General features: G+C 38.2%; 1 long non-coding RNA gene across 1 annotated transcript in view; it reads right to left on the minus strand.

The window, feature by feature from the left end:
• LOC135275881 (uncharacterized) overlaps window positions 1-13553 on the minus strand; it is a 92250-nt gene that overhangs the window by 19821 nt on the left and 58876 nt on the right. Inside the window, exon 5 of the long non-coding RNA XR_010343457.1 lies at window positions 12724-12784. This is a non-coding gene — a long non-coding RNA (uncharacterized LOC135275881). The remainder of the gene's footprint in view (window positions 1-12723; window positions 12785-13553) is intronic.

Below are 13553 nucleotides of genomic sequence, written 5' to 3' on the forward strand. Positions count from 1 at the left end.
GATGAACCTTCATTGACACATCATTATCATCCACAGTTCATAGTTTACGTTAGGGTTTACTCTTGGTGTTATGCACTCTGTGGGTTTGGACACATGTATAATGACAAATGTGTGATGTATTCACCATTGCAGCATCGTACAGAGTGGTTTCCCTGCCCTAAAACCCCCCTGCGCCCCACCTATTCATCCCTCCTTTGGATTTGTTTGTAAATTTTTTTATTCTTTCACTTTTATATTACTGTTTATATTACTTTTGTGAAAATAAAAGAATAAACATTGTAACTTAAAGAAAACCTTTATGAAAGAAAATGTAGGTTGGAATCTTAATTTTCCCCATGACTCAGAAATTCTTTAAGTTTTTAGCTCCCGTGAATAAAAGCACCTAAAGGTGAACCTGCAGCTGATGTGTTGAACGTTGGGAGGTGGCAGGAAGGCAAGCAGGCCTACAGCTAGTCAAACAGAAACCAGGCCTCCCTACCTTGTTTGCTCTCTTGTCTCACTCTCCTTGTGATTCCTGAGAGCAGGAAACAGAGTTCGCTGCTGATACTGAAAGTCGCCTTAGATAAAAGCATGTGTGGTGGGCAAATGAAAACATCTATGGCCATCAGCCCTACCAGTTCCCACGTGGGGGATTTCTTCCCATCTTAGTGTCATCACGAAGTTAATTTATTACATACATTAACTAAAGGTAATTTAATTTTATATTAAAAAAAAAAAACTCTTTGAGACAGAGTCTTGCTCTGTTGCCCTGGCTGGAGTGCAGTGGTGCCGTATCATGGTTCATTGCAGCCTTGACCTCCTGGGTTCAAGTGATCCTTCCACCTCAGCCTCCCAAGTAGCGAGAACTACAGGCACACACCACCATGTCCAGCTATTTTTGTATCCTGTTGTAGAGACACGGTTTCACCATGTTGCCCAGGCTGGTCTCAAACTCCTGAGCTCAAGCAGTTAGCTCACTTTGGCCTCCCAAAGTGCTGGGATTACAAGCGTGAGCTACTGCGCCCAGCCTAAAAAAATTTCTTTTCATGCAACCTAAGAAGTCAGAAGGGAAACTCCTCCTCCATTCACACACTTAAACACTTTGGTTTACGAAACACAGTTCCGCTACAGGACCTTTACTAGGAGTGTTTTGAAGCACCACTGCCTGAATTCAGGGGATTTCTGGGACTTAGGACTTTCAGTCACATAACCAGGTCCAGCCTGAGCAAATCAGGATGACTGGTCAGCCTAGTGCTGTTATCAAATGACTCAAAAAGCTAACACTGAGCCACAGTGCCTGGTGACCTATAAGCCTACCAGAATAAGTGCAAGTTTCTCCCTTGAAATTTATGGTTTTTCCCTCTTTCCAGTCTCACATAAGCCCTTCCCACCCTGTGCTCTGCAGCTGAGCACAATCTGTCAATCATCATAGTATGACAATGGGGTGTATCTCATACGAACAGTAGGTAAATCACAAGCCAGCCTCATGCTGCTCACTTAGCCGGGTCCACATAAGCCGGGTCCACATTAGCCAGATCCACTCCAACCAGAGTTTCTAGCTCCCTTTCTGTCAGTCAGTAAGCTCCAGCTCAATGAGCACCCACCAGTTTTTTAAATCACCCTGCTTACTCCCCCAGCCCCGAGCTACATTCTTCCTCTCTCTCTTCTTTTTGCTTCATTTCAGCTCTCTGCCTTCTTTTTCCCTTTTTTCTCTTTGGTCCTAAGAAACTCCTGCCACTCTCTCTTTGAGCCCCATGTCTACTCCTGAGCCTCCTGGCGCTATTCCTTTCCCCAGAGCCATCAGCCCTCCTACTTGTCAGTATCCCTCTCTCAATTTGTTCACACCTCATTTGGCCGACAGTCTCCAAACAGGGAGTGTACACAGCCCAGGAAAATAATCCACAGGAAGATAATCTCAGAACTTCTATTTATGATCATTTTTGTATTATCCTCATTTAATTTTCATGTCAGGGTATGCTTTGTAATATATCTAATACATAAAACATATTAGCATATATACAGTCATGCGTCACTTAACAATGGGGATACATTCGAAGAAGTGAATCGTTAGGCGACTTTGTTATTGTGGGAACATCATAGAGTGAACTTACACAAACCTGCTTGGTATAACCTACTACACACCTAGGCTATATGGTATAGCCTATTGCTCCTATGCTACAAACCTGTACAGTACATTACTGTAATAAATATTGTGATCAGGCCGGGCACGGTGGCTCACGTCTGTAATCCTAGCACTTAGGGAGGCCAAGGCAGGCAGATCACAATGTCAGGAGTTCTAGACCAGCCTGAACAACATGGTGAAACTCCATCTCTACTAAAAATATAAAAATTAGCTGGGCATGGTGGCACGCACCTGTAGTCCCAGCTACTCGGGAGACTGAGACAAGAGAATTACTTGAACTCAGGAGGCGGAGGTTGTGGTGAGCTGAGATCACGCCACTGCACTCTAGCCTGGGTAACAGAGCAAGACTCCATCTCAAAAAAAAATACTGTAATCAATGTAACACAATGGTAAGTATTTATGTATCTAAACATATCTAAACATAAAGAGGTACAGTAAAAATATGGCATAAAAGATTTTTTTAAATGCTTCACCTGGGTAGGGCATTTACCATGGATAGAGCTTACAGGACTGTAAGTTGCTCTGGGTGAGTTAGTGAATGAGTGGGGAGTGAATGTGAAGGCCTAGGACATTACTGTACACCACTATAGACTTTGCAAACACTGTATGCTTAGGCTACACTAGATTTATTTCTTTAATTTTTTCTTCAATAATAAATTAAACTTAGCTTACTGTAACATTTTTACTTTATAAGCCTTTTAATCATTTGTAATTTTTGGACTCTCTTGTAATACTACTTAAGACACAAACACATTTTGTACAGCTGCATAAATATCTTTTCTTTATATCATAATTTTCTCCTTTTTTTTTTTGTACTTTTTAAACATTTAAAGAAAGAACTAAGACACACACGAATTAGGATAGGCCTACGTAGGGTCAGAATAATCAATATCATTGTCTTTCACCTCCACAACTTGTCCCACTGGAGGGTCTACAGAAGCAATAACACACATGGAGCTGTCATCTCCTGTGATAACAATATCACCTTCTGGAATTCCTCCTGAGGGACCTGCCTGAGGCTGTTTTACAGCTATTTTTAATAAGTAGAAGGAGTACACCCCAACAACAAAAAGTATAGTATAGTAAATACATAAGAGCAGTAACATAGTCATTTATTATCACTATCAAGTATTATGTATTGTGTATAGTTGTTATGGGCTATACTCTCATACAACTGGCAGTGTAGCAGGTTTATTTATACCAGTATCACCATAAACACACAAGTAATGCATTATATTATGATGTTACGACAGCTACAATGTCACTAGGCAATTAAAGTTTTTCAGCTCCATTATAATCTCTAAGGCCCACCATCATAAGTTATTGTTGACCAAAACATTGTTATTCAATGCATGACCGTATACCATTTATAAATAATTACACATATCTCAGGACAAAAACTGTACCTTATTAATTTCCATAACCCCAGTCCTCAGTGAATTACCTGACTCAACAATTGCTTTTTAGACAAATGAATTCATGAATGAATCAAATGAATCTCATGCAATCAATCAATCAACCAATCAATCACTCAATCAATGTTCCTTCGTCCTTGTCCACAGAACATTCTAAATGAGCAGCTTGTGAGTTCATAGTCATGGTCTTTAGGGACTTTTCGTTGCCTCTCTTCTCTTCTGTCCCTGATGTGAATGACTTTTCACCAGACACCCTGCCCCAACTTCTACCCACCTCAGGCCCTGCCCCCTCAGTCAGATCATCTGGAGTCCTCAAGATCTTCTATCTTTGCCTGTCTACATCTTCTCCCAAATTCAGTGTCTTTCCTCAGGATCACCTGCAGCTCAAGAGTCACATTTCTTGCCCCCTTATCCTGGCATCGCTCCTCCTCAACAAACTTTAGCAACAAGCTTCTCACCAGCTACAGGTTAGCTACTAACCCTCCAGCTCCAAGCGTCTGCACTCATGCTGATTCATGAACTATGATGATCCATGATGATGACTTCCTCATATGAAAAGAAATTGATAAAAAATCAGGACCATGTTGAACATAAAAACATATTTTATATATATATATATCTTACCTGTTGAAGACTGTTCTTTATTCTGAGATTGTGGTTTTCTACCATTTCACATGAAAATATTATTTATCTTATAAATGATTTGACATGGTCATTAGTTATTGTCCTTACTTAACAAAATAATGATTTGCCAGTCCTCTTTGAATCCTGAAATCTTTTATATAAGATTTGCTCATTTATAAAATCCAAAAGTCTAGGAATCGCCAAACCACCAGCAAACAGAAAATGTTTTGTTTGATGTGTTTTTAAGGTGGAGAGACAAGTTGATTCCCAGGGTAAAGTGTAAATAATTCAGAAGAGGCTGCAGACGAAGCCTTCCAGATCATGCCTTAGCACATCTCTTTCCTACTGGCATATTTTAGAAATATGAAGGCACAAGAGGACCCGGAGCAATGAGCATCCATGAGGAGAAAAGGTCTCAGAAAAAGACAAACAGGTGAGGGTCGGGGAGCCTGAAGATCATGTGTGGCGTCATCACACCCTTGTCAAAGGCTGATGATTCTGTCTTAGAATTCTTGTCCTAGAAAGGCCTCCTGTATTTCAGGGTACACCTTAATATAGGCATGTGCTGGCAACCAGGAAAGCATGGTATTATAGATAGTGTTCACAGTTCTGCTGCGTCTCGCTTTATGTCAATGGAAGCAGGATTTGAGTTTGCCAACCAAAACTCTGCTTGGCAAACAAACAGATCAATTCATGTATAGCCTCAGAGAATAAATACTGTTCAAATTCTTTCCAAGTATGCTTGAATTTATAAACTGCTTTTAGGTGCATTTTTTATTGAAAATCCATACGTTATTAGTCACTCAAACTGGGGCTCAAAAATATAGCCAGGACTAGGAAGCCAATGAATAATACTGGGAATATTTTGGTTAGCCATGCTTTCTGACGTTAGAATGGAATCTTGAGTCTGCCAATGGGGGAGGGTGCTTGAGCCATTTATACCTTCTGTCTACAGTCAGGGGAGTGATGCCTTGTTACTCCCACAAGCCAAACCAAATGGAAACGAGTCACTACTTCACTGAATGCTATCCCTGCAACTCCCACATTAGGCTGAAACTCGGGGTTCAATGGTCATTTTTCTGAGTCATATCTGACCCAGAAGCATGAGCTTATGACAAGAACATACTGAGTTTCTCCTCCAGAATCTGGGATGGGCATTTTTCCTGGAAAGAGCAGGTGGGCTCTCTCTTCTGGAAAATTGAATTTTGTTTTTTCAGAGCCCACACTTAGTGCTGGAGACCTCTGAACATAGTGGTATTTACACTGTTATTTTTCAAACTGTTCCTATACTGTAGGTGAGAAATATTCCCTATGTGCCTGGGAATCAGAGGCCCAGACTGATAAAATGGTGCAAATAAAATCCCTCAGCACCATTAGAGTTAGCACATATTAGAGTTAGCACGTGAACTTTTCTACATGTGATTGTAGTTACCGAGATCGCTTTGCTCCTGATTCCCAGATCTAACAAAAAAATATTTCTGCAAGTTTCTAAAGCATCCTTGAACACTGACAAACAAGAAAAAAGTTAAAAAAAAAAAAAAAAAAAAAAAAAAAAAAAGGTGTTCTCTTGGCCCCCAGGCTAAGGTGTGCATCTGGAGGGTCATATGGGACCTCGACAGCCAGAGAGGCAGAGCTACAAGGACCCAGCCTCCCAGTCACTGACCCGGATTGTGAATCACAATTCTTTCTTCCCAGGATAGGCCTCACAAGTGCCCCATTACTGGGAGTTTGAATGTGCTCACTGACTTCAGTCCTTTCCATGACTGAGAACTTCACCAAGACAGGTTCCCTATTCCATTGGCTTGTCATGTAACAGATTTCTCCTAGGGCTTCTTTCCCTGTGCCTGAAAATCTAAATGAGATTGGATTGAGCCCACACATGGAGAAACCCTATCGCCCTTCCCAAGATTTCTCAGAATACCCAGGAATTTTATATTTTTATGGACACCTCTGATTCCAATTCCCTGCCCCTACTGAAGTCTGCCCTAATGACATAAGATGTCGGGCATCTTTTCATATGCTTATTTGTCATCTGCATGTTTTCTTTGGTAAGGTGTCAGTTAAGACATTTTACCCATTTTCTATTATTATTTTTAAGGTATGAAACATGATGTTTTCATATACATATACTTGGTGAAATGATTACTACTGTCAAGCAAATTTACACATCCATCTCTTCACATAGTTACATTTTTGTATGGTGAGAGCACCTGAAATCTACTTTCTTACCAAATTTCCATAATTTCTTTATCCATTCTTCCATCAACAGATGCTTAGATTGTTTCTGTATCTTGGCCATTATAAACAGTGCTGCAATGAACATGAGTGCACAGATATTTCTTTGATGTTCTAATTTCATTTCCTTTGCGTATATACCTAGAAGAGGGACTTCTGGATCTTATGGTAGCTCTATTATTAATTTTTGGGGAGAAACTACAGAATGACTTTCCAGAATGACTGTGCCAATTTACATTCCCACCAACAGCATTCAAGAATTTATTTTTCTCCACGTCCTCGCCAACACTTGCTATCCTTCGTCTTTTTGAAAATAGCCTTTCTAACAGATGTGAGGTGATATTTTGTTATTGCTTTGATTTGAATCTCCCTGATAGTGATGTTGAGCACTTTTTCATATATTTGTTGTCAATTTATATGTCTTCTTTGGGAAAATATCAATTCAGGTTCTTTGCCCATTTTTTATCAGGTTGTTTGTTTATTTGCTATTAAGTTGTGTGAGTTCTCCATATATCTTTTATGCTAACCCCTTATCAGCTATATAGTCTGGAAATATTTTCCCCTAGTCTCTAGATTGTCTTTTCATTTTGTTAATTGTTAGCATTGCTGTACAGAGGTTTTTAGCTTGAAGTAGTCCCACTTGGCTATTTTTCCTACTGTTGCCTGAGCTTTTGGTGTCATATTCAGAAACAAAACAAAACAAAACAAAACAAAAAAAACAAACAAACAAAAAAACTATTATCAAGCCCAAAGTCAACAAGCTTTTTCCTAATGTTTTCTTTAAGAAGCTTTATGGCTTCAGGTCTTATGTTTAAGTCTTTAATCCAATTTGAATTGATTTTTATGTATGGTGGAAGGTAAGAGCCCAATTCCATTCTTTGTATGTGGATATCCAGTTATCCCAACACCATTTACTGTCTTTCTTTTTTGTGTATTTTGATTTCCCTGTTGAAAATTAGTTAACTGTATATTGCTTGGAATTATTTCTGTCCTCTATATTTTGTTCCACTGGTCTATGTGTCTGTTTTTATGTCAGCGCTATATTGTTTTGATTACTATAGTTTTGTAATATAATTTGAAATCAGGAAGTGTGACGTCTCCAACTCTGTTCTTTTTCCTCCAGATTGCTTTGGCTTTTTGGGGTCTTTTGTGGTTCCATATAAATTTTAGAATTTTTTTCATTTCTGTGAAAAATGCCACTGGAGTTTGATAGGGGTTATGCTGAATCTATATATCACTTTGAGTAGTATGGACATTTTAACAATATTAATTCTTTCAATCCATGAACAAGAGCCATCTTTCCATTTATTTGTGTCTTCAATTTCTTTCACTGGTGTTTTTTTTTTTTTGTTTTGTTTTGTTTTGCATTTTAGGTTTTGGGGTACATGTGAAAAACATGCAAGGTTGTTGCATAAGTCCATACGTGGCAGTGTGATTTGCTGCCTTCCTCCCCTTCACCTATATGTGGCATTTCTCCCCATGCTATCTCTCAACTCCCCACCCCCCGCTGTCACCCCCACTTCCCCCCAACAGACCCCAGTGTATAGTGCTCCCCTCCCTGTGTCCATGTGTTCCCATTGTTCAACACCCGTCTATGAGTGAGAACATGCGATGTTTGATTTTGTGTTCTTGTGTCAGTTTGCTGAGAATGATGGTTTCCAGGTTCATCCATGTCCCTACAAAGGACGGGAACTCATCGTTTTTGATGGCTGCATAATATTCCATGGTGTATATGTGCCACATTTTTCCTGTCCATTCTATCATCGATGGGCATTTGGGTTGGTTCCAGGTCTTTGCTATTGTAAACTGTGCTGCAATGAACATTCGTGTGCATATGTCCTTATAGTAAAACGATTTATAATCCTTTGGATATATAACCAGTAATGGGATTCCTGGGTCAAATGGAATTTCTATTTCTCGGTCCTTGAGGAATCGCCACACTGTCTTCCACAATGGTTGAACTAATTTACACTCCCACCAACAGTGTAAAAGTGTTCCTATTTCTCCACATCCTCTCCAGCATCTGTTGTCTCCAGATTTTTTAATGATCGCTGTTCTAACTGGCGTGAGATGGTATCTCAATGTAGTTTTGATTTGCATTTCTCTAATGACCAGTGATGATGAGCATTTTTTCATTTGTTTGTTGGCCTCATGTATGTCTTCTTTTGTAAAGTACCTATTCATATCCTTCACCCATTTTTGAATGGGCTTGTTTGTTTTTTTCTTGTAAATCTGTTTTAGTTCGTTGTAAATTCTGGATATCAGCCCTTTGTCAGATGGGTAGGCTGCAAAAATTTTTTCCCGTTCTGTTGGTTGCCGATTCACTCTATTGACTGTTTCTTTCCCTGTGCAGAAGCTGTGGAGTTTGATTAGGTCCGATTTGTCTATTTTGGCTTTTGTTGCCAATGCTTTTGGTGTTTTGGTCATGAAGTCCTTGCCTACACCTATGTCCTGAATGGTTTTGCCTAGGTTTTCTTCTAGGGTTTTTATGGTGTTAGGTCTTATGTTTAAGTCTTTAATCCATCTGGAGTTAATTTTAGTGTAAGGTGTCAGGAAGGGGCCCAGTTTCTGCTTTCTGCATATGGCTAGCCAGTTTTCCCAACACCACTTATTAAACAGGGACTCCTTTCCCCATTGCTTGTTTTTTTCAGGTTTGTCAAAGATCAGATGGTTGTAGATATGTTGTGTTGCCTCCGATGCCTCTGTTCTGTTCCATTGGTCTATATCTCTGTTTTGGTACCAGTACCATGCTGTTTTGATTACTGTAGCCTTGTAGTATAGTTTGATGTCCAGTAGTGTGATGCCTCCCGCTTTGTTCTTTTTGCTTAGAATTGACTTGGCTATGCGGGCTCTCTTTTGGTTCCATATGAAATTGAAGGTGGTTTTTTCCAGTTCTGTGAGGAAGGTCATTGATAGCTTGATGGAGATAGCATTGAATCTGTAAATTACTTTGGGCAGTATGGCCATTTTCACGATATTGATTCTTCCTAACCGTGAACATGGAATGTTTCTCCATCTGTTTGTGTCCTCTCTTATTTCATTGAGCAGTCGTTTGTAGTTCTCCTTGAAGAGGTCCTTTATGTTCCTTGTTAGTTGTATTCCTAGGTATTTTATTGGTGTTTTATAGTTTTCAGGCTACAGATCTCTCACCTCCTTGGTTAAATTTATTCCTAAAAATTTTATTGTTTTTTATTCTATTATAAATGATATTTTTTCTTGATTTCCTTTCTGGATAGATAATTGGTATAAAGAAGTGCAACTAATTTTTGTGTTTCTTTTGTATCCTGCAACATTACTTAATTCATTCATTAGTTTTAACAGGGTTTTTTTTGTGGAATCTTAAGAAGTTTTTATAATATGGGATCACATCATCTGAAAACAGATCATTTTACCTCTTTCTTTCCAAATTGGATGTCTTTTGCTTCTTTTCCTTGTCTGATTGCTCATGCTAATTCTTGCATTTTAAAATCAGGGTTTTTTTTCTTATTATTGTTCAGTTTTAAGAGTTCTTAGTGTATTTTAGAAAAGAATCTTGTATCAGATGTCTTTTGCAAATATTTTCTCTCTGTCTATGGCTTGTCTTCTCAATGTTTTGAGTTAGTAATTATTTTTATTATCAGTTTTTAAAGATATAACTCTATCCTTTTGGCTTCAGTTGTTGCAATTGATATAATAGCTGTAATTTCTGTCTTTCAGGTTTTAATTTTAAAGGTTTTTCTCTTTGACTCTGTTATTTTTCAATACTACAATACATCCAGGTGTGGATTTCTTTTTATTTGCCTTTCTTGGAACTTATTTAACAACATTAATATGGAATTTATGCTTTTCATTCATTCTTGAAAATCCTTAGCCAATAACTCATCAAATATTGCTTTTCATTCTATTTATTGTCTTCTTCTTGTACTCCTATTAGATGTATGTTGGAATTTCTTATTCATTCTTCCATTCTCTTACTACTGTTTCATGTTTTCCATCTCTTTATTTCTCTATCTACATTTTGCATATTTTTTTCAGTTGTATTTTTTACTTTTTGAATGCTCCCTTCAGCTGTGTTTAATCTGTTAGTTATCTGTTTTTAGTTTTCTATTGCTGTCATAACAAATTTCCAGCAACTTAGCAGCTTCAAACAACACCCATTTATTATCTCACAGTTTCTATAAATCAGATGTCTAGCACGATGTTGATTTTTGTGGATGGTGTAAGATAAGGGCCCAATTAGTTTGGGGATATTCTGTTTAAGGAATTGCTAAGCTTCAATTAAGGTATTTGCCATGCCTGTGGTTCTCATATGGGACTTGGGGACTTCTTCCAAATTCACTGTTGGTTGGATGAATTCAGTTCTTTGCACTTGAAGGGCTGAAGTTCCTGCTTCCTTGTCATGTGATCTCTTTTCACCTTCAGGCTAACAATTGTGCCTCAAATCCTTCTCATTGTTGAGATCTCTCTAACTTAACATTCTGCTACATCCCTCTCACTCCATGCTCTACCTTTTTCTGCTGCTTTTTAGGATTTATATGATTACACTGGGCTTTTCTGGATACTCTAAAATAGTCTCTTTATATTAAGATCAGCTGGTTAGTAACTTAAATTACATCTGTAAAATCCTTTTTGCCATGCAATATATTACAGTCATAGGAATAACACAAAGGCCAGAGATCACTGGGCAAGAGGGCAAAATTGGGCCTACCACACTATCTATTGAGGTTTTGTGTCATTATCTACATCCTAAATATCTAGAAATTCAAGTGGAGAAGTTGTCAAATCTTCCTGTTCTCTTTTTATGGTGACTTTTAATTATTTATGGTTTTAGTTCCTTCTTTTATGTCTTTAACTATATTATCTGATTTGAGAAAGGGTTTCTTAAAAGTATTTGTTAAGTCTTGTGATATTATTCATAAGTAACATGCTGGAGTCAGCTTGCAAGAGTTGATTCCATGCATCTTTTCCCAACTTTGCATTTAGTAACTTTACATTCACATTAGTAGCTTGAAATCAGTGATAGTGAGAGTATCTATACTATGTGAATTTGCAAAGGCTATATATCAGAGTAATTCATTTCCTCTTTTTAGAGCTGGTTTACTAGTGTACCACTGGGTTTACCAGTATACCACTGTTTATAACAGATTTTGAATTTTGGGTTTTGAGCTCAAGTTTGACAGGACTTTAAAAGTAAAAACCTTATGCAACCTGCATTGAGGGTTTTGCGGTTGCCTCTGCAAATCATTCTAGATGTGTTATCAGCTTGGAATCACCTTTTAAAGCTACTTTCTTAGTGTAGGAGCTCCAGGGCCATGATGTTCAGGGTACAAATTCAAACCCCAGTCACATTAAAGAAAGAGGCTTTTGGTATATACTCTCAGAAGATTTTTTTCTATTTTTTCACACATGGACCAGCCCAGGAAAAGCCTAACAAGTTTCCTTGTTTTCTCTCTGGGTCAGTGAGCTGATTTTTCTAGTTCATTTCTTCACTGTATGAATTTTTTAATAGATTATTGAGGGAATCTAAGCCAACGGTTTTCAAATTATGTTTCCTGGAGCCCTGGAATTCTAATAAAATGATCTTAGAAGCTACTTCACGGAGCAAGAGAAAAGTTTCTCCATCCTATAATCCAGAGTAGCATGCCTTTCCTCTTGCCCTCCCGCTGCCACACAAGCATATACATGCACACACACATAAACACATACACTCACTTTTAATCTAAACGATATATTTGTCTTCCTGACAATATCAGAGTCAAAGAAAAAGGTACCTCTTTTTTACAATTAGTAACTTTCTAAGATATTCCAAAACCTAAACTTTAGAAACGGAGAGGCTAGAACACAGAGATCTTAGCCAACAACGTATAATATAGCTCTGTGAGTTGGTGAAAAAAGTTGAGACTTGAGTCCAGGTTCAAAATAAGTAGGAATAATATTTGGACAAAGAAAAACTTTAAGCCTTTTTGTAACTAGAGACACTTTGTGTCAGTAGGCTGCAGTTTAATTTCTGATCAATGTGAAGAAACACAATAAGAGAGCGATCATCGATTGCTACAGCTTTCAATTATATTATCAGTCTGCCCTAGTAATATTTGCTAGTATTTTCTGAGTACGGTGCTCCACATGTAATGCTCGACATTTCACATGTATTTTCACATTTAATCTACAAAACAATCCAGAGACATAAGCACTATTATTACCTCATTTTAGGAAGACACTGTGGCTCAAAAAGGTTAAGTATTTAGCTGTTCTCCCTCCACAGCTAGTAAGGCTCGAACCCAAGCTGTGTAGTGAGGCTTGAACCCAAGCTGTGTAGCTCCAGAGCCCAGAGGCTTTCTTGCTACTTACCTCTGCTATCTTCCTTCCTGCATGGTTTCTCCATTGATTAAGGCAGTCAGTGTCACAGAAGCTGCAAACAGTTTAACCGCATTAACTAGTCAGTTCCATCAAATAACTACAGCTGATTCTCATTAACCATGTGTACCATATTTTTGAATTTGCTAAAACTTATTTTAACTCCAAAATCAATACTCTGCACTGCTGTACAGTACTGTGCAAATTATGGCACTGCTGCAATCATAATAACGTGTGCCAAGGGTGAAAAATTTGCGTTGCCCAAGTTGCATGTTCCCAGCTGAGGTTCAATAAGGTGAATCTCTGCATTCTTTTTTCAGCTCTCATACTGTAAACAAGCATCCTTTTTGAAGTATGTTTACTGCCACATTTTTCACATTTTTGTGCTTTTTGTTGATTTCACTGTTTAAAATGGCCCCCAAGCGCAGTACGGAAGCACTGATTACTGTTTAGAAGCGCAAGGAGGCTGTGCTGTGCCTTATGGAGTAAATATGTGTGTTAGATAAGCTTCATTCAGACATGAATTGCACTGCTGTTGGCTGTGAGTTCAATGCTAATGAACCAACAATTTATATTAAAGAAGCTGTTTTTAAACAGAAATACACATAAAATAAGGTTATCTATTGATGATGAAAATGTTGAGACCAGAGGCTTGTAGGAGCCTGACCCTGTATTTCCCCTATGGCCAATAATTCAGTATTCGCTAATTCAGTGTTCTTTATGACTTTATAGTACATAACTACCATGATTAATGAGAATCAACTATACTTTATTATGCCTCATAACTGGCCTTGCCTCAGTTTTTTAACTAAGGTGGCGGCATG

The sequence above is a fragment of the Aotus nancymaae genome, unplaced genomic scaffold (assembly GCF_030222135.1).
Source record: "Aotus nancymaae isolate 86718 unplaced genomic scaffold, 86718_ANA_hifiasm-v0.15.2.pri h1tg000019l, whole genome shotgun sequence".
NCBI classification, from domain to species: Eukaryota; Metazoa; Chordata; class Mammalia; order Primates; family Aotidae; genus Aotus; species Aotus nancymaae.